The sequence below is a fragment of the Saccopteryx leptura genome, chromosome 5 (genome assembly GCF_036850995.1).
Source record: "Saccopteryx leptura isolate mSacLep1 chromosome 5, mSacLep1_pri_phased_curated, whole genome shotgun sequence".
Lineage (NCBI taxonomy): Eukaryota > Metazoa > Chordata > Mammalia > Chiroptera > Emballonuridae > Saccopteryx > Saccopteryx leptura.
The window spans coordinates 157,584,922-157,609,866 of NC_089507.1; positions in this window are offsets into that span (position 1 = coordinate 157,584,922).

The following is a 24,945-nucleotide window of genomic DNA, read 5'->3' on the forward strand; positions in this document are numbered from 1 at the left end:
TTTATTTCCCTTTATTTACCAGTTTTCATTAGGTTACTGATCATCTTTCAAAGATGACTAGGGAGTTTTTAAAAATAAATATAATGATACAGTTTCAGGCATTTAAATGTGTTTGAAGTGCTTCCATTTGTTGCAGTTATTATCTTCCCTGATGTTCAGATTTTCTTATCTCCTCTTCCAGGTGTGTTTCTGTGTGTGTGTGTTTCTTTTTCTTTTTGTTGTCTTCTTCTCCTCCTTCTCCTCTTCCTCCTGCATATCCTCCTCCTTCTTCTTCCTCTTAGTTTCATGACTCCTTTTCTGCCCTCAGTTCACTATGTGACATGTGAACCTAGCGCCACTCAGCTAGCTTTTGCTCCTAAAGGCTTACCTGGTCCAGTGACGCCTGGAAGAAGAGTGGGACCAAGTATAAACTGTATCAGTCATGATCATGCTGATGTTCTGTGGGCAGTCAGATGCGTGAGTCTCGAGTCAAAGGAGGAGGCTAAGCGTGGGGATAGATGTGTGAATCACTTTCTCCTGAGTTGCAAGAGATCCATCAAAGATGAGAGTCCCCAGAAAAAAACTGAAGAGATAAGGTTACAACCTGATTATCCAAATGTTTAAAGACTCTACAGAGAAAATAGAGCAGAGGAAAGAAAGAGAGAAAACTGGGCAATGAGGACATGTGATTTAAGGGAAGACAGAGAGGGGGACGGGAAGTGTCTAGAGGGCAAGCACTGGATGATGGCTTAGTCTTTGGAGTTTATCATTAAAGAGGAAATTGAGAACCTTTAACAGATGAGTACAGAGTAGCTCAAACTGATTAAGTAACAAGGCTCCAAATCATAGCTGATAACAGGATCTAAACCCTGGTCAGACTAAAAATACTCTGCTCTGGCCACTGTGTGATACTGATCAATCAACCGCTTTCTATTTTCTGTGGCAAATTGTAGTCCGCATTATCCCTGCCGGTCTAATTCATTACAATGACATCTGAGCTAGATGGGATTGAGAGTCAGCTTGGATGTCTTTGATGGCTGGAACACAGATCTAAAATCTCCATACTCTTGGCTCATAGAAAATGTTAGATGGGACTTCTGACACTGTAACCTCTGCTCTGGAGTTGACTCCTTTCGCTCCTAGCTGTCCTAGGACAAACTACCATGTGTCTCTGTGTGTGGAGAACTGTGGTACTGACACGTGCACATTCGTTTGTATGCACATCTATTTTGAGGGCATTTCTCAGGTTGAAGACTGTCATACATTCTTTTCAGTCCTCAGCCACAGTTCTGACCATCTGATAGGTAAATGGACCTGTCTTTGACAAAGTCAAGTGTGATCAGTTCCAGGCTTCCAGTTCTGCTATCACAGTGCCTCCATAGTTCAAAAATAAGGAGGAATCAGCACAATTTCAGAAGCAGGCTTTAATTAGAGAGCCTACCTAAGGTACCCAATCAAGCTGTTTGCATTCCAGCCCCCTCCCCAAAGCTCCTTTACCTAAGATTTCTAACTGGTTCGATTTGTCTCTGTGGTACCTGCTTTCATATTATTTTCCCTTTATGGGTAGATTGTTCTTCCCTTTTAAAGTTCTTTTCTGTTCACTCACTCTTTGGTTCGCTTAATTCATTTTGTAAGCTTGGTAAGTGTGTTCAGTCTATTCCTTTCTTCTTGAACCATCTTCTTCCTACTAACTTATCCATCCGACATGACTTGTCTTACTGAACTGGACTTAATGATTCTCCTCTGTGCTGTTTTAGCCCTAATACCTGTACCAAAGCACATCCCAGTGAAGTTATCTGTTTTCTCTTTGACTAAGGTCCCTGAGTAAGGGAAAATTGTTTTTTAATTGTTGTTTCTCAGATATGTTGAGAGTCAATAATAAATCTTTGTTGCAGTAAAAAGAGGCTTGTTTAGAGATTAATATGTAAAAATCAGCCAATCCTATCTGAATTGAGTTGTCCAAATGTTCAGGGGCTGATATGGTCTTAAATATCAGTGAAATAGAGCAGAATTCCAGGAACTTTGTAATTCATTTGACATAGCATTTACACGCACGTATATGATATCCAATGCAAGCCCGAGGCTGTGTGTGCATATGTGTTAAGGGAAGGTAGACACAGATCTGGGTGTGTACAGTACAGGTGAGTACATTCTGTGAGTCCCAGAAGAAGTCCAGAGGAGAGAGATAGCCTTACTATCTGTAAAGCTATAATTCAAACCTACTCCCTTTCTTGAACCCACCAACTGGTTTTTGTATCTGGATCTCCTTATTTGGAATGCTTTTAGCATCAACTGGTTGTAGTGCCCAGTATATACTAGAATAATGAGCTATTTGAGAACAATAGTATACTTACCTCATGCATTTTGAGCTGTGCTCTAAGCAACAGGAGGGCCAAGGTCATGGTTTGCATTTACATATTGCCAATGCTTAGAATAGAGCTGCCACATACTGAAAACGGTGAGCTCTCCAGAGTGAGTGGATACCTATGGAGCATCCATGCATGTCAGACTCATTTAAACAGCATGCGGACTCAGGGACAAAAGGCACCTGACTTCTAATGAGGTTATAAGAACGTGTTTGACTCTGTTTCCCCAACCAAAATAAAAGCAAAAGCCTCTCTGGCTTTGGATTATGCCTGAAGTTTTCAAACCAGAAACGACCAATGAAAAGGAATCATGTCACTGTGAGTGCTCTGAAGTCTCTTTCACAGGACTCCTGCTGCAAGAAGGGATGACGATCCTGCGTTTTCAGAGGGGGCTCACTGTGCCGCTCAGTGAGAGAGCTTAGAATGCATTTAGTGTTTGAAAGACGTCCCAGCAATGAAGAGAGACATCCAGCAAGATGTTATTATGTCTTGAATAATTTTAACACCACCAACAGAGACAAAAAAAATAACCATCTATTTATATTTCTAAGAATTATTCTTTCATTGTGTTCACAAAATGTGGTCTCTTGAATGTCTGGAAGAAATGTCATCCTTAAATATTTAATACTATTGGGTTTCAGACTTGAAAAGAAAAGAAGAAAAAAATGGAAGAAAAAGAATTCTTTTAGTGCCAATTCTTTGAATTTTTGATGCCTGCTTCCTTTTCCAATGGACAAAAAGTTTTTTCTAACAAATTAATCTGGCTGTTACATATTAAGCCTTTGCCAATTTTATATGGTGGGATCACTTTTATAAAACCTGTGGAGATTTACTTGGTACATGTTTGGAATTGGTGTATCTTTGTTTTTGTCTCTAGCTTTATCTTGTAAATATCTTATCTCTCTTGAAAGGCAAGGTCCAGTTTTAGTAATGCGGAATTGTGCCTATCCTTGTTCTGACTTGGGTCTAACTGACATATAACATAGTATTATTCATAGGTGTACAGCACAATGATTTGGTATGTGTACATACTATGAAATGATCCCCACTGTAAGTCTTGGACTAACTTATCGTATAACAGGAAGTTTGTACCTTTACCAAATACTGCATATGGCTGCTGTATTTGGGGTGTCAGAATGGGTACTCAGGATTTTAAGATCATAAATCTTGAAATTATGTATCAGACAAAGTAACATTCATAATGAAAGATAAACACATTGTATAGATAGAGTTTTCTCTAAATTGAATGAAGTATTCCATTTTTATGACTCTGTTTTAAAGTCTGATGCTTTTGAGGATTATCATTTTATTTATTAAGCCTAAATTCTAAACCCATTTAAGGGGCAAATAAGGTCATTTTGTTTCCTGGTGAGTGACTGGATTCCCTTTTTTGCTTCCCTGGAGAGCAAACTCCTGAATCACTGAGAGGTGTCTCAGCCCCAAGGAAAGCTTCACTAGTAATTGTCTGGTCAGTGTGAGATTCAGTACATTGATCAAAACACTGTTCAGCATTGTTTTTTTGCTGATAACTGGTTGATAGCTCTTTGGTTCTTTTTTGTTGCTTCTGCTGCAGGACCATAGCTGTCTGCTAGACTGACCTCAGCTTCTGTTTTAGGGTCTTTTCTTTGAAGAAATCAAGTTGGTCCATGAATGTTGCCACCTGCATGAAAGTAAAGGACCTACACTAGTCATTGCATCATGCCTAATGCTAGTTCTGGCTCTACTTTGACATAGTGATCTTGATGTTGTTACCAGGTTGCTTAACTTCTCCAGGCTTCAGTTTTCTTCTCAAATACAGGTTTTAACAGGGTGTTATCCAGGATCCCTTCTATCTCTGACATTCTGTGATTTTACATAATCAAGTTAAAGAAAATTCATTAAGTACTATCTGAATACAATGGGTTAGATGTAGACGAAGAGGGTTAAAGAAGGGGGAGGGTAAAAATTTTCCCTTGATTTATCTGCAAAATTATTCATTGAACCAGGATTTTTTTTTTTAATTTATTTTTCTGAAGCTGGAAACGGGGAGAGACAGACAGACTCCTGCATGCGCCCGACCGGGATCCACCTGGCACACCCACCAGGGGGTGACGCTCTGCCCACCAGGGGGCGATGCTCTGCCCCTCCGGGGCATCGCTCTGTCGCGACCAGAGCCACTCTAGCGCCTGGGGCAGAGGCCAAGGAGCCATCCCCAGCACCCAGGCCATCTTTGCTCCAATGGAGCCTCGCTGCGGGAGGGGAAGAGAGAGACAGAGAGGAAGGAGAGGGGGAGGGGTGGAGAAGCAGATGGGTGCTTCTCCTGTGTGCCCTGGCCGGGAATCAAACCTGGGCCTTCTGCATGCCAGGCCAACGCTCTACCACTGAGCCAACCGGCCAGGGCTGAACCAGGATTTTAATCACTATACTCTTTGCTGGAGGTGGGGTGGGTGGGTGACTAATCAGTAATCTTTTATGGCCTAGTTAGAAGATGCTATTCATTTTCTGTAATGTAGTTAAGGTCTGTGCAGTTATTTTTGGTAACATTCACACATATACATACAGACAGGCACACACACAGATATCCAATATACTAGTTACTTTAGAATTAAAAAGTTTGTTATCATTGGGTTTTTCTTTGTGGCTATATTGCTGCTACATTTTACAGGACTATTGTGGCCTATGTTTGTTTTTATGATTTTTCTTTTGGATGGTTTGAAATGTAATGTGAAAGTTCTAGCTGTGTCCTTAATGTTGTCAAATTACTTTTATCCAAGGTTCATCTTCTTATTCTAGGTATGCATGATCTGGAAAACTGACGGAGTATCCTGCTCCCCCTTTTCTTTCCTTCTCTTCCTTTCTCCCTTCCTTCCTTCTGCCCTTCCTTTCTTCCTTGTTCCCTTCCTGCTTCTTCCCTTCTTCCCTCATCTTTCTTGTCCTTTCCAACAGAGTAAATTATCTTGCTTTTGAAGCAGCTTTTATTCTACAGACATCTATTATGAAAGTAGGCAAGGTATGAAAAACCCAAAATGCAGTCCCTGGCTTGGGTTAATGGGGACAGTGGATTTACTAGAGGAAGAAAACCGATAGTCTGGGTAAAGAAATAGTGTCAAAGACAAGCTATCTTTATTTCATACATCCCCTGTCCACCCCTACTTGTCTCTGCAGTTGCCAAAGTCACTTGGGTTTGGAACCTCTTTTTGCTAATCTCAGTTCAGGGCACTCAAGAACCTGGACAGTTTAAACAGTTACCTCAAGTATCATGACAATTTCTTCAGAAATTCTAACCCATGGACATGTAAACTGTCTCCTTCTAGAGGGTGTGATTATACTCAGTTCAATGAAAAGAGGTACATCAATCAAAATATAAGATCTAAAAATATTCAGTAATATAAGCATGACTAGGCAGTGGGCACAGTGGATAGAGCATCAGACTGGGATGCAGAGACCCAGGTTTGAAACCCCGAGGTCGCCAGCTTGAGCGTGATCATTGTAAACATGACCCCATGGTCGCTAACCTGAGCTCAAATGTCACTGGCTTGAAGTCCAAGGTCACTAGCTTGAGCTCAAGGTTGCTGGCTTGAGCAACGGGTCATTGGCTCTGCTGGAGCTCCCTGATCAAGGCACATATGAGAAAGCAATCAATGAACTAAACTAAGGTGCTGCAAGAAAGAATTGATGCTTCTCATCTCTCTTTTTTCCGTCTACCTGTACCTATCTGTCCCTCTCTCTGTCTAAAAAATATAAATAAAAATATTCAATAGTATCAGTTGAGTACCCACTATATAATCTTTCCTGGTATAGTGAAATAGTGAATTTTTATAGATATTTTGCTTGCTTTGCTTTCTTATCTTCTTTGAGAATCATGTTTTAATTTTCTAGTAGAACACTGGTTTTCAAAAATTTTAAATATAACCTACCATAAGAATGTATTTAACACTGCAACCTAATAAACACTTTATATGAAATAAAAATTTTATAAAGTAATATGTACTTCTATTTCCTGTGATATCATTATATTTCTCTTTTCTTCATTTTGCTCTTCAATACAATCCTCTTCAAGTTCATCTACTAAAAGTAAAAACAAAAGCAAAACAATAAGAATATTTGGATACTTGCTTGCAACTCAGTTAACTGATTTCATGATGCACTAATTGTTGTAACCCTTGTTTGAAAAACTGTCCTACACATCACCCTTTCATTTATGCTCCAAACCCACTTCTGGTGGAATTCACTGAGCTCCTAGCTTGTGGAACATGTAAATAAAACAACACATGTTGTTCCTCTGGCTAATGTGATCTGTTCAGGTATGGAAATGTGAACTAAGCCTAATAAATCATCTAAATGTTGGGTGTTTGGAAGGACATTCTCTCCTTTCTGGTAGAGGTGGTGAAGAGTCTACAGCTTCTGCAGTGATTTACACACACACACACACACACACACACACACACACACACACACACACCTTTGAGATCTTTCTGAATATAAAACTTATTGACAAAGAAGAGCAAAGCCTTTCTGAGAGACAGATAGAAATTCGGTGTGACTCTTTTGATGGCTGCATCTGGCTCGCAGACAAATCTTTAATAAAAAAAATAATAACGTTAAAAATATAAAACATTCTCATGTATTACAATCCATTCATTTTCTACCACTCATGTTCATGGTTGTGGGTGGCTGGAGCCAATCACAGCTGTCCTCCGGGACAACACCAAATTTTTATAGGATAATGCGTAATGTACACGGGTCATTGTATGGCTCTCATGGAATTACATTTTAAAATATGTGGCGTTTATGGCTCTCTCAGCCAAAAAGGTTCCTGACCCCTGGTCTAAAGGCATCATTTGAACTAATCATCAAGCTATACAGCCCCCTTTCTGGACTTTCCAGTTATGAGAACCAGTACATTCCATTTGGTTTAAGCTGAAAGGGTCCTAATTTAATTAACTATAGAAGTAGAATGTATAACATCTATTTTTCAAATCTTCTATACCACTTCACAAGTAGTGTCATACCCATAGTAATACTACCAGTTCTTCCCTCCCATTCCTTATAATATTGCTGCCATTTATATAATGTATAAGCTATAATCATCAAATAATTTGCCATTTGTATTTAATACAAATTGTTATCTGTTAAATAACATAAGAAGAAAAATATTTTATTTTAACTTTATTCTTTTTTTTAAGCTCTTTTTTTCTTTTTCTTTTTTTAATATCTGAGTTTCCTGATCTCCATTATTTTCTTTCTTTTTTGAAAAACTTGTTTTAACATTTCTTGCAGGATAGGTATGTTGGTGACAAATTTCCTCAATTTTTGTATATCTTAGAAAGCCTTCTTCATGTTTCAAATATAATTTCAAAGGGTGAAGAATTCTAAGTAGGTGAGTTTTGTTTCCAACACTTAAAATATTTTACTCTATTCTCCTCTTGCAGGTTTCTGAAGGAGTTATGTAATTCTTACCTTTGTTTCTCTCCAGGTAAAGTAATTTTTTCCCTCTGGCTTTTTTCAAGACTTTATCTTTAATTTTGATCAATTTGAATATAATATGTCTAGGTATAGGGTTTTATAAATTGCTATTTACCCTGTTTGGAGTTCTCTGAGCTACTTGAATCTGTGATTTGGTATCTGTCATTAGTTTTGAAAAATTCTCAGTCACGATTACTTTCAATACTTTTTCTAGCCTTTTCTCTTTATTTCTTCTCTTTCTTCTCTTTCTTTCTATCTTTCTCCTTCCTCCTTTTTCCTTCCTTCCTTCCCTCCTTCCTTCCCCTTCCTTCCTTCCTTCCTTCTTTCCTTCCTTCCTTCCTTCCTTCCTTCCTTCCTTCCTTCCTTCCTTCCTTCCTTCCTTCCTTCCTTCCTTCCTTCCTTTTCTTCCTTTTCTGATATTCATATTATACATATATTATACTTTTAGTAATTTTTTTACAAATAAGATACTTTAATCTCTTTTATTTTTTCTCTTTTTATTTTAGTATAGGTAGTTTCTATTGACATATCTTTGAGCTCATTTATTTTTTTTCCTTAACTGTGTAGTTTACTAATCACTCCATCAAAGATATTCTTATTAGTGCTACAATGTTTTGAATTCTAGCATTTTCTTTTGATTCTTCCTTAGATTTTCTATCCCTCTGCTTATATTATACACTGTTTTTGCATGCTGTTCATTAAAGGTCATGGCATATAAATCACAGTTGTTTTAAATTTCCAGTGTGATCATCTCTATACCTCTTATATATTTGAATTTGGTTCTGACACTCACTCTGTCTCTTCAGACTGATTTTTGCCAGTGGTGTGCCTTGTAATTTTTTGTTAAAGGCCTAATGTAATGTACTAGATAAATTCAATGAAATAAATAGGTCTTTAATATGAGGTTTTATGTTTTCTGGCTTAGGGGTTAGGCTGAGTTGATTGTCTGTGTAACTTGTTTAGGAAGCTAAAATTTCCCTAGTGTCTTCTTTTCTCTATTGTCTTTGGGTGTCCATACAGACTCTTCCTTAAATAAAGTCTGAGTCTTGTAGTCCTTTTAGCTGTAATCCTCTGTTAGTATACAGGAGGGTATGCATTCTACAGTGTTAAGCATAGATCTCAGTCTTTTTGTGAGCCTGATATTTTCTTCCTACCACGTCAAAGGATAGTGGTGGCTGGAGTTGGGTACACCCCTAGTAAAATACCATTTATTTAGACTCTGGCAAAATAGATTTCTTGGAGAGTGGGTCTTGTGACAGAGAATAGAATGGTTACTCTTCGTTTCTCCTTACCAGACACAGAGGGGATCTCTCTCAAGTCTTCACAGAGAGAACCTGGTAAGACTTTCGGCAGTAAATCTCCAAAGTGGAACTCCCCTAAAGAATGGACCCTCTAGGAGTTTTTAACTCTCAAGGTAGTTCAAATTGAATCTCCACCAACTCTTCAATTACAACTAAAGGACTCCCACAGAGCTGGCTTCAGCAGCAGGCTTCTGCACCCAGACTTCTGCTCCTGGTAAGCTGAGGTTTTCTGCATCTGCTTGTCTGTCTCTTCAGTTTTGCAGAATTTACCCTGTGACCAGTTCTCTCATGACTCTAAGAAAAATTGTTGATTCTCTGCTTGTTCTGCCTTTTTATTACTGTGAATATAAGAATGATGACATCCAAACTCCTTACATGCCAGGCCAGAAGACAGAAGTTCATAGCCTTCATGTTAAAAAGGAATAACTTTTTTCCCTCAGTGACAATCAAATACCAAGTGCTTAGATATATATTATACAATGTAACAGTCACAAAAATTTTTATGTAGATCATCCTTATTTTATAGAATAGATCATTGAGGTTGGGGGAGGTTAATTGATCCAAGATCACATATATAGAAAACTACAAAGTTAGTTTTCACATAGGCTTTATTTCATATCTGATGCCCTTTGCATTCTATTCTCTTTCAGTAACGACCTTGCAATACTGTAGAAGCAAAGGTAGCACACGGGTACTCTTAATTGTTGGATCTGGGTAAGAGAAAGGAGCCCAGAACAGGAAATATTGTATAAGAAAAGGTGGCAGAAACATGGAGAGAGTGTTTGTCGGTTATTTTTGAGTTTGCACAAGGAGTTTGCTTATGTGGTACATCAGAAGGTCAAAGGGGTAAGGCTTGGCCCAGAAGGTCTAGGTATTCATATGCCTATGGCAATTTTACTTTATTTTTAATTAAAGGGAGGAAAATTTGATGAATCTAGGAAATACAATTCTTCCCCAGGGCTAAAAGGATAATCACTTACACATTCAATTATGTATCTCCCCTAAGAATGAACAATATCTAATGAACTCTAGTTACACAAAAATTATCTTTTATTTTAGTAAGGGACGCCCTCTAAGAGTGAAGATTTTCTGCAGTGTAAGGTGGGTTGCCAGTTTTGCTGGTTTGCATGTTTTGGGGGAAGGTGAAGAGAAAGCTATTGTTTCTCATTTAATTTTCAGCATTATAAAAGCTTATGTCTCCATTTCCTCCAAAAACATCTGTTAAACTACAAAGCCAATTCAAGCAAACAAAAGAACTTGAAAGGAAGACCAAATGCTCTGTCTCCAAGAAGACATATTTAGCCTGGTTCGAATTGACATTCATATGCATTCAAAAGCAATTAAACTCTCACAAAAGCAGCACAAAACAGGAGTCTGAAACACTCCTTGTTTTCAAGGATTTTAAAGATCCATTTTAGGGGGAGGAAGGCTTACAGAGCCTATTCACATCAGTTGTATTTCTAACTCAGTAAGGCAGTAAATGGACAGTCTTCTCAGGCAGCATTTGGTTGGTTAGTCTAGACTAGATTAAACACTATAAGAGGAAAATACTTTTTGTCCTACTCATCTAAATTATCCCCCACCCTAGCAACTAATCTAAGGTATCAAATCCAGAATTTTTTTATCCTAATACCCTAATTTTTTTATAACACTTATAACTGTTAAAATTTTTTGCTTATTCTCTATTGTCTAACTTCCTCCATTATAATGTTCACTCGATAAGAACAGGAATATTGCCTGCTGGTATATCCCTAAAGATTGCCACTTACAGAGGTAGACGACTATTGTTAAATTACTAAATGAATGACTGAATGAATAGTGAATGAATGGATTTTCTGTATCAGAGTCATAGGAATCATGCTCAAGGCTTGCTCAAGTCCTAATATACTACTCATTTCAGTTTATTGTTTTACTTTCTTGACATCAGTAGTTCTAGACTGATGAGTGAATTATAATTCTGGTGTGTCTTGTACTCTTTCTCACCTTCTCAGGTTAGCTGCTGATAACTGTTGGAATCTATGGGAGTCCGAAAAGACCATAGTAACAGGCTTTATTGAAAGGAAGAAAGGAACCCTGCTGGGCACTTCTCTGGGGAGAAGGACATCAGTTAAAAGACTATGAGGCAAATTTTATAGGGCTTGGGAGAACCTGAGGAGAAACTGAGTCAGAAGTTCTGGTATGTTCCCTTTTATGGTTTTAGGATTTCCGCTTTCTGGAATGCTCCTCCTTGGGGCAGGTTGACCAGCTTCCTGGAACTCTTCTGCCTCAGGGGTGATTATCCAGTAAGTAAGGGTGAGGTCAGGCAGCCAGGTGGGACAACCAAAGGGCAGTTGGAGTTCTGGTAAATTCATATATCTATCATTTCTCATCTCTGTGGTATGATAAAAAGGAAAAGAGGTGGGGGAAGGAGAGGGTATGAGGTCCAGGAAGGAGGTTTTTCTTGGGCCGGCCATCTTCTGGAGCTACTTCCTGCTGTTATCCCTATTGGGGGCCTCCTTCGTGAACTTCTTCCTGGGGCAGTTGGAGTAGGGGTGTATTTATAGGGTTCCAGATTTTTCTGTTTTGCGAGGGTAGGTTTTAGGCTTGGTGTGTAGGGTTAGGAAGATTTTTCCAATTTTCTGATTAGCGAAGGTCTGCATACGGTTCTGTAAGAAACTAGTGAACAGATGTAAGAGGCAGGGTCCAAAAGTTAGAAAAATAAATAGAAGAATGAGTGGACCAATGAAAGGCAATAGTCAAGACACCCAGTTTGTGTGAAACCATTGACTCCATGTTTACAAATTCACTGGGCTTCAGAGAGAGAAAGAGAAAGTAGAAATAAGACAGGGAGTTGGCCAGTCCCCCTGCCCCTAGACCTATTTTTATAGAAATTCTTAAAGCAACAAGAAGAGTGTTTACCTGTACAGCTTGTTTGGTCCTTAGATTGATGGGTAGTGTACTAGGAATTGAAAGAGGCTCATGGGGTGGGATTAGGTTGATAGTTGGGGTGAGATAGATTAGGGTACAGGTTTCTGTCTAATTAGTAGGGAGACACATATAGGTGTTGGTTCCACACAAATAGAAAGCCCCTGATTGGGTGAGGCAGGCTGAGAGGTGAATAGAGAATAGAGGAACAAGGGGTCGGTTTGTTTCTCTGTTTCTGAACTCCCAGATGGTCAGGGTGGAGGAAAGAGTCGGATGAAGGGGAATTACTACCTCATTGATTAGGTGCAAGGCTTGTATGAGGTGATAAGCCCCTGAAGGTTTTCAAATAGGAAGGATGGGGGTATTGCAGAGAGAGTCCATGGGGATGAGTAAGCCTTGATTTAAGAGGTGGGTAATTATTGGTTTAAAGCCTTAGAAACAGACACAGTTACACATGAAACAAAGACTTCACATACAAATTATGAATTAAGGAATTTAAATGAGTGCACTTTACTTGTTTCAATTAAAATTATACTAGAGATATTTTCTGACAAACAGAGACAAAACAGATTATTCACTCACACAGCTCAATAGACAACTCTGCCTTTTTATGCTTTTCGAGATGGCAGAGAGTTGTCAGCATAGAGGGGAGGGAGAAAGTAGACAGATGGATAGTGTGAGCAGCTGGATGGAAAAGAAGGAGGGTCATAATCTGCAGGAGGAGGAGGATATTAAAGTGCTGGTGGTGGTGCCACGTGGTCAGAGGAGTCAAAAAGATTTGGAGCTCTAAAGAGAGGGGAGAGGACGAGGGGGAGAAAGGCATAGCTGTAGCTGAAGCCAATAGGCTGGGAGGAATGGGTCAAAGACGAAAAAGAGACAGAACTACCCATCTGTAAGGAGGGAGGAGGGGTTTAAGAACACAGTAGTGAAGGGAGGGGCCCCTGGCCAGCAGGGGAGGAGATAGAGAGAATGGTATTTGCAGGTGAATGAAAAACAGAATCCTGCAAAGGGAGGGGGCTTTCTGGAGGGAAGAGACTCAAGTGAAAGAGATTTGCAGAGGACTAGAGAGGGGTCCTGAGAGAGGAGTGCCCCTGGGGGGTCAGGCAGGAAAGGGAGAGTTTAGAGTCCACGGAGCAGGAAAGATTAGGAGCAGAGGTTTTAGGTGAGGTTTTTTTGGCCCAAAATGGTCTGCATGTAGAATAAACGGCACAGAAATTAAGGACAGGAGTGAAAGTAAAAGGAAGCCTGCACATAAGGGATTTCAGAAGCCTTTCCCATTTGGTGGCAAAGATATTTAGATCTCTCAGTATGTTGAAATCAAAGATCCCATTTTCAGGCCTATGGGAGTCATTGTTGAGCCTATATTGAGGCCAGGCTGTGTTGCAAAGGAAAATGAGTTTCTTTGGCTTGAAGTCAGAGAGACTTAATTTAGTAAGATTTTTAGAAGACAGCCCAACGGGGTTAGGGTAGATGGCTTTGACTCCAAAGAGCCCAATGTAGAGATTAGTGATCTAGAGAGTGTGTCCCCACCTCCAATCACAATCTCAAAGGAGAAAGCTCCCCTGGGAATGTGGAGTTGTCCTACTTAGGGGTTGTCACTGCCCAAGAAGGAGCTCAAAGATAATGTGGAGGGATTTGGCTAAACACTTAGACTTTTGAAATGTTCTGTCCCTGGGACAGAAAAATGGCAAACCCCTCAAAATGTGAGGCTGACTGGAGAAAGCCATCCGACGATGGACTAGGGACTTATGGGTCAAATTAAAGCCAACCGGGAGAGGGAAGGGAGAAACTCCTTACCTTTCTGGTCCAGCAGAGGTTCAGGACAGGGATAGATCACCAGCCAATCAACCTACAATTACATGTCCAAACAGAATCAGGGAGTAAGCCTGGGACAAGCTGCCACTGCTCATTGCTTCCCTGGTTGTAAGTTTGTATGGGAAAGAGGGATCATCCAGGCAGTTAGTACCCTATCCTGGGTTTTGGCACCAAACGTTGGAATACATGGGAGTCCGAAAAGACCAGAGTAACAGGCTTTATTGAAAGGAAGAAAGGAACCCTGCCGGGCACTTCTCTGGGGAGAAGGGCATCAGTTAAAAGACTATGAGGCAAATTTTATAGGGCTTGGGAGAACCTGAGGAGAAACTGAGTCAGAAGTTCTGGTATGTTCCCTTTTATGGTTTTAGGATTTCCGCTTTCTGGAATGCTCCTCCTTGGGGCAGGTTGACCAGCTTTCTGGAATTCTTCTGCCTCAGGGGCGATTGTCCAGTAAGTAAGGGTGAGGTCAGGCAGCCAGGTGGGACAACCAAAGGGCAGTTGGAGTTCTGGTAAATTCATATATCTATCAATAACCTTTTCAGTTTTGAACTCTCCGGAGGAGAAACAATACATATACCATATTCTTTGTGTTTAACTTAATAAGGTACTTTTCACCTTGAAAGCAGAAAAAATTAAAGCTGAGATAGATATGGCAGATCCAGTTTCTTTATTCTACCCAGTTCTCAGAATAAAGCTAATTAAAAATCTCCCAATCAGAAGAAGGAGTAGATAAGGGGAGAGGGCATATTTTGGGTGTGTGACACTGTTTGCCATACCCCGAGGGATAATGTGCATGAGGATGGGGTGGACAGATCTGAGCAGGAACGGTATGTATCTGAACTTTGTTCAGGTCAAAGTTCTCATGATAGACAGCTGATAGGTGATACGTCTCTTGAATATAATGGTGCAGAAATTCTAGAAAAGAGATGCTTGGAGGTTTGTTGGGACAAAGTACCTTCTAGAAACTCAAGCTTTTCAGGGCCTCAGGATGAGCTATTGTAATAGGTTAGCCTTCTGATGCCCATAGGGAAGGTAGAGTAGGGTTGAAGGAGGATTGAGAAAGTACGAGAATCCTAATGATGTGAACAAATAAGACCTTAAGAATTTAAACTGAACCTACAACCTAAAGGCTTGAGTAGGACTTGTGACATAGCAGTAAAGTAACAGGACAGAGACTATCCTTGCCCAGATGATTGTTCACCTGAGTGGCGGTCAGCATGTGAGGGACCTGTCTGCAGACCTGACAAGACAAGGACCATCTGAGATGGGCAGCTTAGGGTGCAAACATGAGACTATGGAATGGAAATTCTTGTTCTCTCTCCCTTATTGCTTTTGTAATGATAGTTGTTTAAGTTTTCCAGAGATATGAATAGATATGGGGAAAAGCGAGAGAGAGAATGAAATCTGAGAGTAATTAAAAAAATATATACATAACTATGGCTGCATTATAAACCTGAATTGACTGAGGAGTGACTGAATAAGAAGAAATTTACCTGAAAGCAACTTTATATCAGTTTTCTGTTACTGAGCAGAAGTGGGAGCTTAATGATAGAAATTATATTTGACTATGGAAAAATAAGCTCCATTTTTGCATATATCAGTTTATGACTGAAAATTTGAATCCATTATAAAATCCCAGCAATTTAATTTTTCTTTTATGGTTTCAACTCCTGATGACTTCCTCTTTTTTTAATGTACCATCACTTATTTGTATGCTACATATTTTTTTTCTGGGGCCATTCATCATTTAACTGTTCAGAATAGCTGTTAAAACAAAGCAGAAAAGTTGAGAGGCAAAGAAATGCTTCTTTACTGCAGTTAAAAGAAAACTATTTTTTCTCCTTATTCCTCTCTTCTCACCTGTGCTTGTATTGCTGTTTCCCTAGCCTCAAATATCTTCCCTTTTCCACTAAATCTTATCGATCGATGATTCATTCAGATCTGAGCCCATCAAGTCAGGTCTCTGGTTGGTTTGGTCCACTTTGCCGTCCCCTTCCCTAAATGCTTAAAGATGTGTGGTCTCCACTACACAATTAAGAACTGAAGTATAATAACCTGGCTTTGTGGGGTTGTTTAAAACAATGGCTTCCTCCCTCTTTTATCAATTAGATTGTGAGCTCCCCAAGATCTCTTTCTATGTCTTTGAACACAAGGTCTTCTGAAATGGATAGTAATTGCTAACTGATTAAAATGTCACATTTAGATCCAAAATAACATTTTGATTTTGAATTTAAGTTAAGTAGGTTTACCTACCCTGGGTTTCTCAGTGTGAAACCAGACAACCATCTAATTACTTTTAAAGTAGGTGCCCAGTAAGATCCCAGTTTGAGATGTCATGACCCATACTCTCCAAATGGCTTGATATTGAGTGGATTCCATGGCATAAGGCAAGTGAATAGGTTTTTATATTCTAAGCCTATATGATTTTTATCCCTGATTCTAGCATAGTGACATCAATTCAGCAAACCCGTGCCTTGCTGTGTTTGTGACCTGCCTCCCTCCTGTATCCCACCACTTAAAGAGCAATTTTCAGTTGGTGTGCCGTAAGCATTTTTAAAATATGCAATATCTGACTAGTTAGTTAGGGATACTAACCTCTTTTGCTATAGATTGTTAAATAAAACAAGGACAATAGCTATCTGGTTTGAATGAATCAAAATTATACCTGTTTTTTGGGGTCAAATCAGCAAAAAACATATTTTTCGGTGTGCCGCAGAATTTTAGTACGTACTTAATGTGTGCCATGAGAAAAACGTTGAAAAGCGCTGACTTAGAGTGTTAGTTAGCATTTAGGTACTTGAGGGCACATTCTGACCCAACTCCACTTAGAGAATGGGGAGACACCACACCCCATTCTAACAAAAGTGATAATGCAAGGGCTTGGATCCCTACCTTCAGGGGAGTGTAAAAGTGCTGAGATTCAAACTGGAGAATGGGGGGGATACTTCCTGTCTGGTCTTCCTGTGGATTCCTGATGCCTGTGCCCAGTTACTTACACATATTTTATTGGCATATAGGAATTAGATATTCTTTCAAGTCACTTTTTATAAACATCCAGATGAGTGATGGAGATAGATTTGTACCCATCATCTGACCATCACTTTGGCTCTTATTTGATTTGGCAGGTTTGATAAAGAGCTGCATTTGAACATTGGCAGATTCTTTGATGGGCCCATTTTTAATAATAACAGCAGGAGGTGACTTTCCAGTTTGAGCTTTTTGTTTGCTGAAGTTTGTCCTCCATCCTTATGTTCTTATTCATGACCACTGTCCTTTCCCATATTGTGCATCTTCAGTGTTGGAAAAATCTCCAGTAAGTTATTAAACTTATTGTTAGGATATAATGTTCATTATAATTTTAATGAAACTAAAACTAATTTTTGTTTATTGAAAAGGTTGTAAGATAAGAAAGTATTCTTTATTTGACTTGCCAAGTATCATCATGATGCCTCTTTAACCTAAACCCTCAGTGGTTTCTTTAAAGCTTTTCTTTTCCATTACTTCCATGTAAGGGAATTGTTTTATTACATGCTGATTCATTGCAGTTAGTAATAATGAAACCAGTTTTTTGAAGAAAGAGTAGTACATACCAGGTCTAAGTAGAAACTATAAGGATATATTGATAATTCAGTGTTAAGACAAGCAAATTTGTCTTGGAACACTACCAATGGTGACCTGTTGCACATGTCTGTGACCTTGAGCAAGAATATTGAAGGACATCAAGGGCAGCTACAGATTTTACAGATTTCAAGAATGTCTAAGGACATCAAGGGCAGATACAGATTAAGGAGCCACAAGGACTTAAAACTTCCTTGGTGTTTTGAAAACTGTATTCTGTATTGCTTACTGTCATGAGTTTCACTTCTCTAATGGACATTGCACTGCTCTTAATCTGATTCCCATCAGCATACTTCCTATCATTTTTATTTTGCATCCTTTTGCTTCAAGGTTACCCATACGGCCTTTGAAAACTGCATTTAGCTCTGAATTTACAGATAACATAGCCCAACATTTGAGCCCAAGATAAATATGGATGTCTTCTCTTTAAAATGATCAAAGTATTTACTTCCCTTGAGAAAACTTGTAAATTCAAAGGTGGTATCTGGCCACCATCAGTTAGAATGTGCTTAGGAAGACATTTATGTTTAGTTTTCCCCACTTTTTCTATTAGCAAGTAGTGTGATCTGTAGTACTGTAATGCTTCTGAACCACACACTTCTGGCTAAAAATATGGGAATGTAAATCCTCTTATAAATGTTAAATCTGACTCAAGCTCTTTATTTGTGCAAATGTAAGTAAACGTCTGGTTTGGAAAATAAAGATATAGTGAGGAGTGCATGGAATCCGATAGTTTGGTTCTGATAAATGTGAAAGTTTGCCCACATGCAGGTAACTCTATTTGTTTTGAAGTTTTATTAAAACAAAAAAAAATAAATAAAAGAAAGAGCATTAAAATAAGGGGAAACATTTATGTCAGGTCAAGAAACCAGAATGGGTGCCATCTGCGAGTCAGAAGTGTCATGAATTGAACTGTAAGATAAAGTCAGTTGGAGGGAGGATGAATCCCCTGGCTCTCTATTTATGGAGAAGGAAGTCTTTCTGAGCAGTGAACTGGCAGAGACTCCTGCAGGAGCTCTGTGAGCAGCCACTAACCTGGAGCCGCAAGAAGAGGAGACGGGAGTGGGGGTGAGGGGAAGTGAGAGACAGGAAAAGAATTAAATGCTACCATTGTCCTTAAAAAGAGCACCAGACTTTGGGGGATTAGTTATGGTGTTAGCCCTAGGTTTATCCTTTAGATGCAGGGTCATTCTAGTGGGGGCACTGGCCTGGTTGGTTTTAATGGGGATAGCGTTGCTCATTAAACCAAAGCACTTTATCTCTGTTGACTTGAAGCTACCATGGCTTCTGTGCTGTAGAGGAAAAACTCACGTTTTCCATGTGTTTGTCTTTGGCTTTCACAATACGACTACACTCATGACACTTCTGACATCAGATTATGAGACTTTTACTTACACCAAACAATTCTCCATGACACCAACTGTGTGTATACAATTCAGTTCAATTTGGCACTAACAGAAGTTCACACAGACCCCACAGGTTAAAGGCTCAGTCCCAAGGGGCTGCCTCCCAGGTTATGTACCCAGGTTACCCACAATTTCAACAGTCTTGGCTACGAACAGAAGATTGACATGAGCTATCCCTTGTATTTGATTGTTCTGGAACAACACACAGAACTCAGGAAAACAATGTATTTATCAGTTTATTATATAATAAAGGCCATGATAAAAGATACAGTTGAACAGTCAAGTGAAGAGATACACAGGGTAAGATTTGGAAAGGTTCCAAGAGCATCTTTTCTTTCCCTGTAGAGGTAAGGTATGAAACCCTGGCATGTACATGTGAACACCAACCCAGAGCTCCCTGAACCTCAGATTGTATGAATTTAATGGACGCATCATCCTGTAGGCATGATCACTTGCTAACTCTGTCTCCAACTTCTTTCCCATCTCTGCAGAATGGAAGATAGGGATGAAAATTCTAAGTTTCTGATCATGGCGTGGCCTTTCTAGTGACCTAGCCCTGATCTAGGAGTTCACCAAAAGTCACCTCATTAGAACAAAAACCACAGCTATCACCCAAGAAATTTCAAGGGATTTAGCAGCTCCATGCCAGAGCACCAAAAACTATATGTTAGAACAAAAGATTCTCTAAGCATCCCTATGTACAAGGCTTTTAGGACCTCTGTGTCAGTAACCAGGAGCAGAGACCATGCATATACTTCTTTATTACTTCACAACTCAAAAGAAAATTCTTGTGTGTTTTATTTTTTGGTGGAATATTCGCTGGCTGATGACTAAAGGGGCTTTGCTATTTCTAAAGGCAGCAGAATTATAATAGGGCAAAGAAAAACTATACTAAATTCAAAATTTGTTCCTTTCCATTCATACGTGCTGGAAATACTTGAATGGAAGCACCCATCATTTCAAAAAGACACACCATTACTGGACACACTTATTTCTCAGTCAATGAGAAAAAGTAAACAGCAAATCACCAGACATATGTAAAAATTTTTTAGTTTAAAATAAGGAAGGGTGATAACATATATCCTTATAAATAATTTATATTAGACACAAGAAAGAATTTTATATAAAATGTCTAATTCATAGGCTCAACCTGATTTAAAATTTTTTTGTGTCTGTGATATTAGGAAATGCATTTATAATCATGAAACAACCTGAAGTCAAGGATGATTAACTGGAAATTATAAATATGATTGCTGAATTTAAAACTGCAAAGAAACCTGTGAATGGCAGCATCCATTATATTGAAAACCAAATCAATGAAGTAGAAGATCAGCTTGAGGAAGTTGACCAGGAGTCAGAAAAAAAAAGGGGGGGAAATAATGAGACAAAATCCATGAGAACAAATTTGGGATACTTACAAAAAAATATAAAGGAAATTTCAGAAGAAGGAGGGGAAAAACAGCAAGAAGAAAAGCATTAATGGACATAACAATCGAAGGAAAACAAACTATCAAAGAGTAAACAAGTTAAATGATCATTTTGAAAATAGATTCTTTCATTATATACTTTTGAGATTATAATTAACTATAGCCATGAAGAATAATTAGGTATTTCCCTCAATGTTTAATTATGATAGATTCTATGACTTTGTAATTCCATGTCTAGGATTTAAGCCTAAGGAAAGAATGTTGCCACCCACCTTTTATGTTACAAAGTAAACAGTATCTTTATCAAATATTATGTGTGATGTCAAAAGAGAATTTTACATCACCAAAGACAGTACAGGGAAGGCAATAACATAGAGTAGTGGTTAAGCATGCAGTTTCTGGAGCTGATTGCCTGGATTCGAACCCCAGCTCCACTACTTACTTGCTGTAAGACCGTGGGTGGTCTCTTAATCTCTCTGAGCTACGGTTTCCACATCTGAAAAATACGGGTGATAATATTCCTATCTAACTCATAGGGTTGTTGCAAAGTATTAGAAAGGATGCTTGGAAGATTATAATAAATATCATTTACGTTTATTAAAGATATGAACATTAACTTCTGACAATATTCATGTCAGAACTAAAAATGATAAAATTAAAGGTAGGTTTTATTTTCTAATTTTTTTCATACCTGTTTTCTAATCTCCCTACAATAATGATGCCTTAATTTGGGGAAAAAAGGAAAATAATATTTATAGTTTTTAATATTACTAGAAATTTTTAGCCAGGAAAGTAAAATGTTGATTTTATGGAAGAATTGGATGATACTTTGAGAAGTAACTTTAGTTCTCTGGGATCACTTTAATGTTTCAGTCATTAACACATTTCCTGTTTTGTCCATTTTTTGCCTCTAGCATCACTCTTCCTAACCTACCCTCTGCCCCTCTGTCCTGGGATGTGATGCTGGGGCTGGAACATAGTGAGCTACATTTCCCAAACCCTTTCCAATAGGATCTGGCCAATGGGTTCGGCCAATAAGAGGCAGTAGAAGGACAGTGGAAGAGAGAAGGAGGGGAGAAGACACTTCCTCCTTCCTGTGTGTTCGGGGTCTTGTCAGCGTTGCCCCAGCAACAGCCACTCTTCAGGCCCTGTGCTCAACCCCAGCTGAAGCAGTTGGCCCGGCAGCATCAGCAGTCCTGGAACAAGCCTCGTCACATCCTCTTAGAGGCACCTGGCAGTGCCCCCTCCTCAGAGGTCAGCTTCCGACTCCATCAGGGTCCCGTGAGATTCTAACTGTGTTCACTTCCTGAGAGTTCTCTCCTTTCAAGGTCTGGCTACCCCTTCTCGGAGCTCTGATCTCTGCTCACATGGCCCTATTCCTCTTCGTCCCTCCAGCTTTAGGAGTGGTAACTGCTCCCTGCTGTTGTGAGCTCTGACTTACCTCAGTGTTGCCTCTCATATCCTCATATTTACTTCTCTCTGTTATATTCCCCTTGCATAAACATGTAACATAGGGTTTGTTTTCCTGACTGGATTCTGATTAAGACAAGTGGCATTTGTGAATTTAAGACTGAAGGTCTTTGGGACGTTAATCCCTAAATAGTAAGAACCTGTTGCATTTTTGAGGAGGAGAGATGAATCAGGTCTGACCTCTCCTGTTGATGCTCAGATATGTCATTTCGACTCAGGGAGTGGGACAGATAGGGAACTCCTAAAAAGAAGGCTGGAGGTAATCATAAGTCACTGTGCTTTCCACCAGAAAGGGAAAATTTCCACCGTCTGGAACAGACGCCCTGACTGAAGTACACAGGAGTGTAATGTTGTGCACTAAGAGGTCTGGGCATAGGCAATCCAGGCTCCTAAAGCCACTCCAAGTGGCACCAGGAAATCAGGTTTTTCCTGTCTTCTGTCTTTCTATACTTAGCAGGTAGCATTTGTCTCCCTAGTCTTAAGTGCTGGTGCATTTACTCATTCTTTTTTTTTTTTTTTAAGTAAGAGGCTGGGAGGCAGAGACAGACTATCGACTAGGATCCTCCTAGCAGACCCTTTACGAGGCGAAGCTCTGCCTTTCTGGCCTGCTGCTCCACTGCTCAGCAACCAAGCTATTTTAGTGCCTGAGTTGAGGCCATGGAGCTATTCTCAGAACCTGGGGCCAACTTTACTCAAATCAAGCCATGGCTATGGGAAGAGAGCAGAGAGAGAGAGATAAAGAGGGAGTAGAGGAGGAAAGGTGGAGAAGTAAATGGTCATTCTCCTGTTTGTCCTGACTGGAAATCAAACCCGGGACTTTCACATACTGGGCTGATGTACTACCACTGAGCCAACTGGACAGGGCCACATTTCCTCCTTTCAGGCAGTAAGAAGATGGAAACAGGAGTGATATCAGCAGATTTTGTATTTCATTGGTCAGAATTGTATCACAGGGCCTTACCTGAAGCTGCAAGGGAAGGTGGGAAATAAAATGTTTAGCTTTTTATTTTTAAGCTCTTTTAAGTAGAGTCTGGCAAGAGAGAAAGACAACGAATGACACTACTCATTATGCAGATACATAGGTCCCTTATATTATATGGGTGCCCCACCGTAAACTGCTGTATGTAAGCCCCAGCATGCAGCACTTATGTTACCAGTGCAAGAGGCTGATTATATAGTGTCCTTAAGTAGAGGGTTAAGTTCTTCATTATTTGCTTTCAATATTTGTACAGAAAGGCAACGTGAGTTCAAAGGGCAGAGAATAAAGCATGCTCATCTGAGTATACTAGCTACCCATTCAGTAGCGGATGAACTTGGCTGATGATCATTTTCCATGAAAGAGAGACTCTTCTGTACTCTCCCCATTTGCTACAAGGTCACCTTTGAGGAGCGGCAAGGCAAACGAACTGAAGTCTTCAGCACAGTGCTTTACCCTCCTTCTTAATTAGCTGCGGGAAGCAGTGGAAGTGTTTTCCATTCCAGTGTCCCCATTTACCTCCTTGGGATTTGGCTCTGCTGGGGGAGAATGGGCCTGGAGCGGCCCTTGATGGGGCTGCCTAACGAGGCTCTCAGTAACACACCGATGCGATTAGACCACCTAGCATCTCAACTGTGCAAGGAGGCACCCTGCATGATACTGCGGAAACCTGGAGCAAGGAGAGGGTTTGTGACTGTGTTTTATTTCACAGAGATGAAAGCAGCAATCTTCCCATCAGGCACTATTTATGGTTAATTAAGATAGATTTTGCCAAGCAATCTATGCTTTTTGTGCTCAGACGAAGGCATGCTAACAAGAGAGGACAATTGGGGAGCTTCACAATCAGAACAGTAATAAGCCTGGCTTCAGCCCCACCAGCTAAATTTCATCTCAGTGACATTCAAGGTTTGGCAGCCACCTCCAAGCCTCATCACAGATGCTAATAGCAAATCAACTGAAATGGATCATGTGGCTGATGCCAAACTTACAATGATTTGTATCTTTTTAAAAGCTTTGTCCCAGTTTTCTAGAGATTTGCTAGACGGATGGAATGTATGTGAGGTGCTTGGGGGCACCGAGAGGGGGAGGCAGGGGCAAGGCAAACACATTTCAAGGTGGACTTCAAAAACCAGGGTGTGGACAGGCACAGGAAGAGGGAGGCAGTTGCCTGGATGAACCAAGAATTCTTTAAGGGCAATGGTTTTGTCCTTAGACATTGATTAGCATCTGTGAACATCATCTCACCCCTCCTAGTGTTCGTGCTGATCACATTCAAGGCCTTACTCTCAATTACTGAATTTGACCAAAGAAATACCTTCCAAAACCACCGAGCTGATTTAGAAAACACCAAATACAATGACAATAAGAACACTGCAGTTACTTTCTGTGTAAGATCCATGTGGCACAGGCCCTTTACTGTTTCAAGTTCTTTCTATAGATTTGAGTCTATAAACTGATTACTTATTTAATAACAGGTGCTAATTATTTTGAGGGAGAGAAAAACGGGGATACATTTCAGCAATTTCCTTTGAAGTACAGAAAAAACTTTATTTTTATTTCACATTTATTTGTTGAATGCCAGCCACATGCGTGGTGATGTTATAGGTTTTAAGGATACGAGGCTGACCAATCTAACGATGCATTCTGACTTCATGTGACATGCCAGTGATGTGGGATTTAGATAAGGAAGTTGGCAATTAGAGCACAACACGGTCCATGTGGTGAGAGGAAAAGCCCAGGGCACTAAGGGGGTGATCGCAAGGTCCCTGTGCCCACTCGAATGGTGGGTTGAGCAATATGGGAAACTTCTTAAAGAAATGGATGTTTAAGCTGCAATACAAAATGATGACTAGATTTGGGCTAGGAACTGGGTAATAGGTGAGGTTAGTGTATTCTGAGAAGATAAAGCATGCTGTGAAAGGGATTGGTGGCTAGGGAGAGAAAGACATGTTCAGAAAACCAAGAGTGTCTATGTGGCTGGAGGCTAGTGAGTGTCTCAGGGTGTGAGCAATGGGCACGCAGAGAGAGGGGGGAGGCCAGGCCCGAGCGTGGAGGCCCCAGACTGCAAAGGTTCTGTTCAACCATGTTAAGGAGTTTGGACTTATCCCAAGGTAGGTGTGTGCCTTGATCAAATCTGCATCTTAGACCGAAGCAAGAACATTCTATGGTGGGTAAACTGAGGACTAAGAAACTGTGAAGAGGTTGTTACAAGGATAAAACCAGACAAAAGTACTGTTA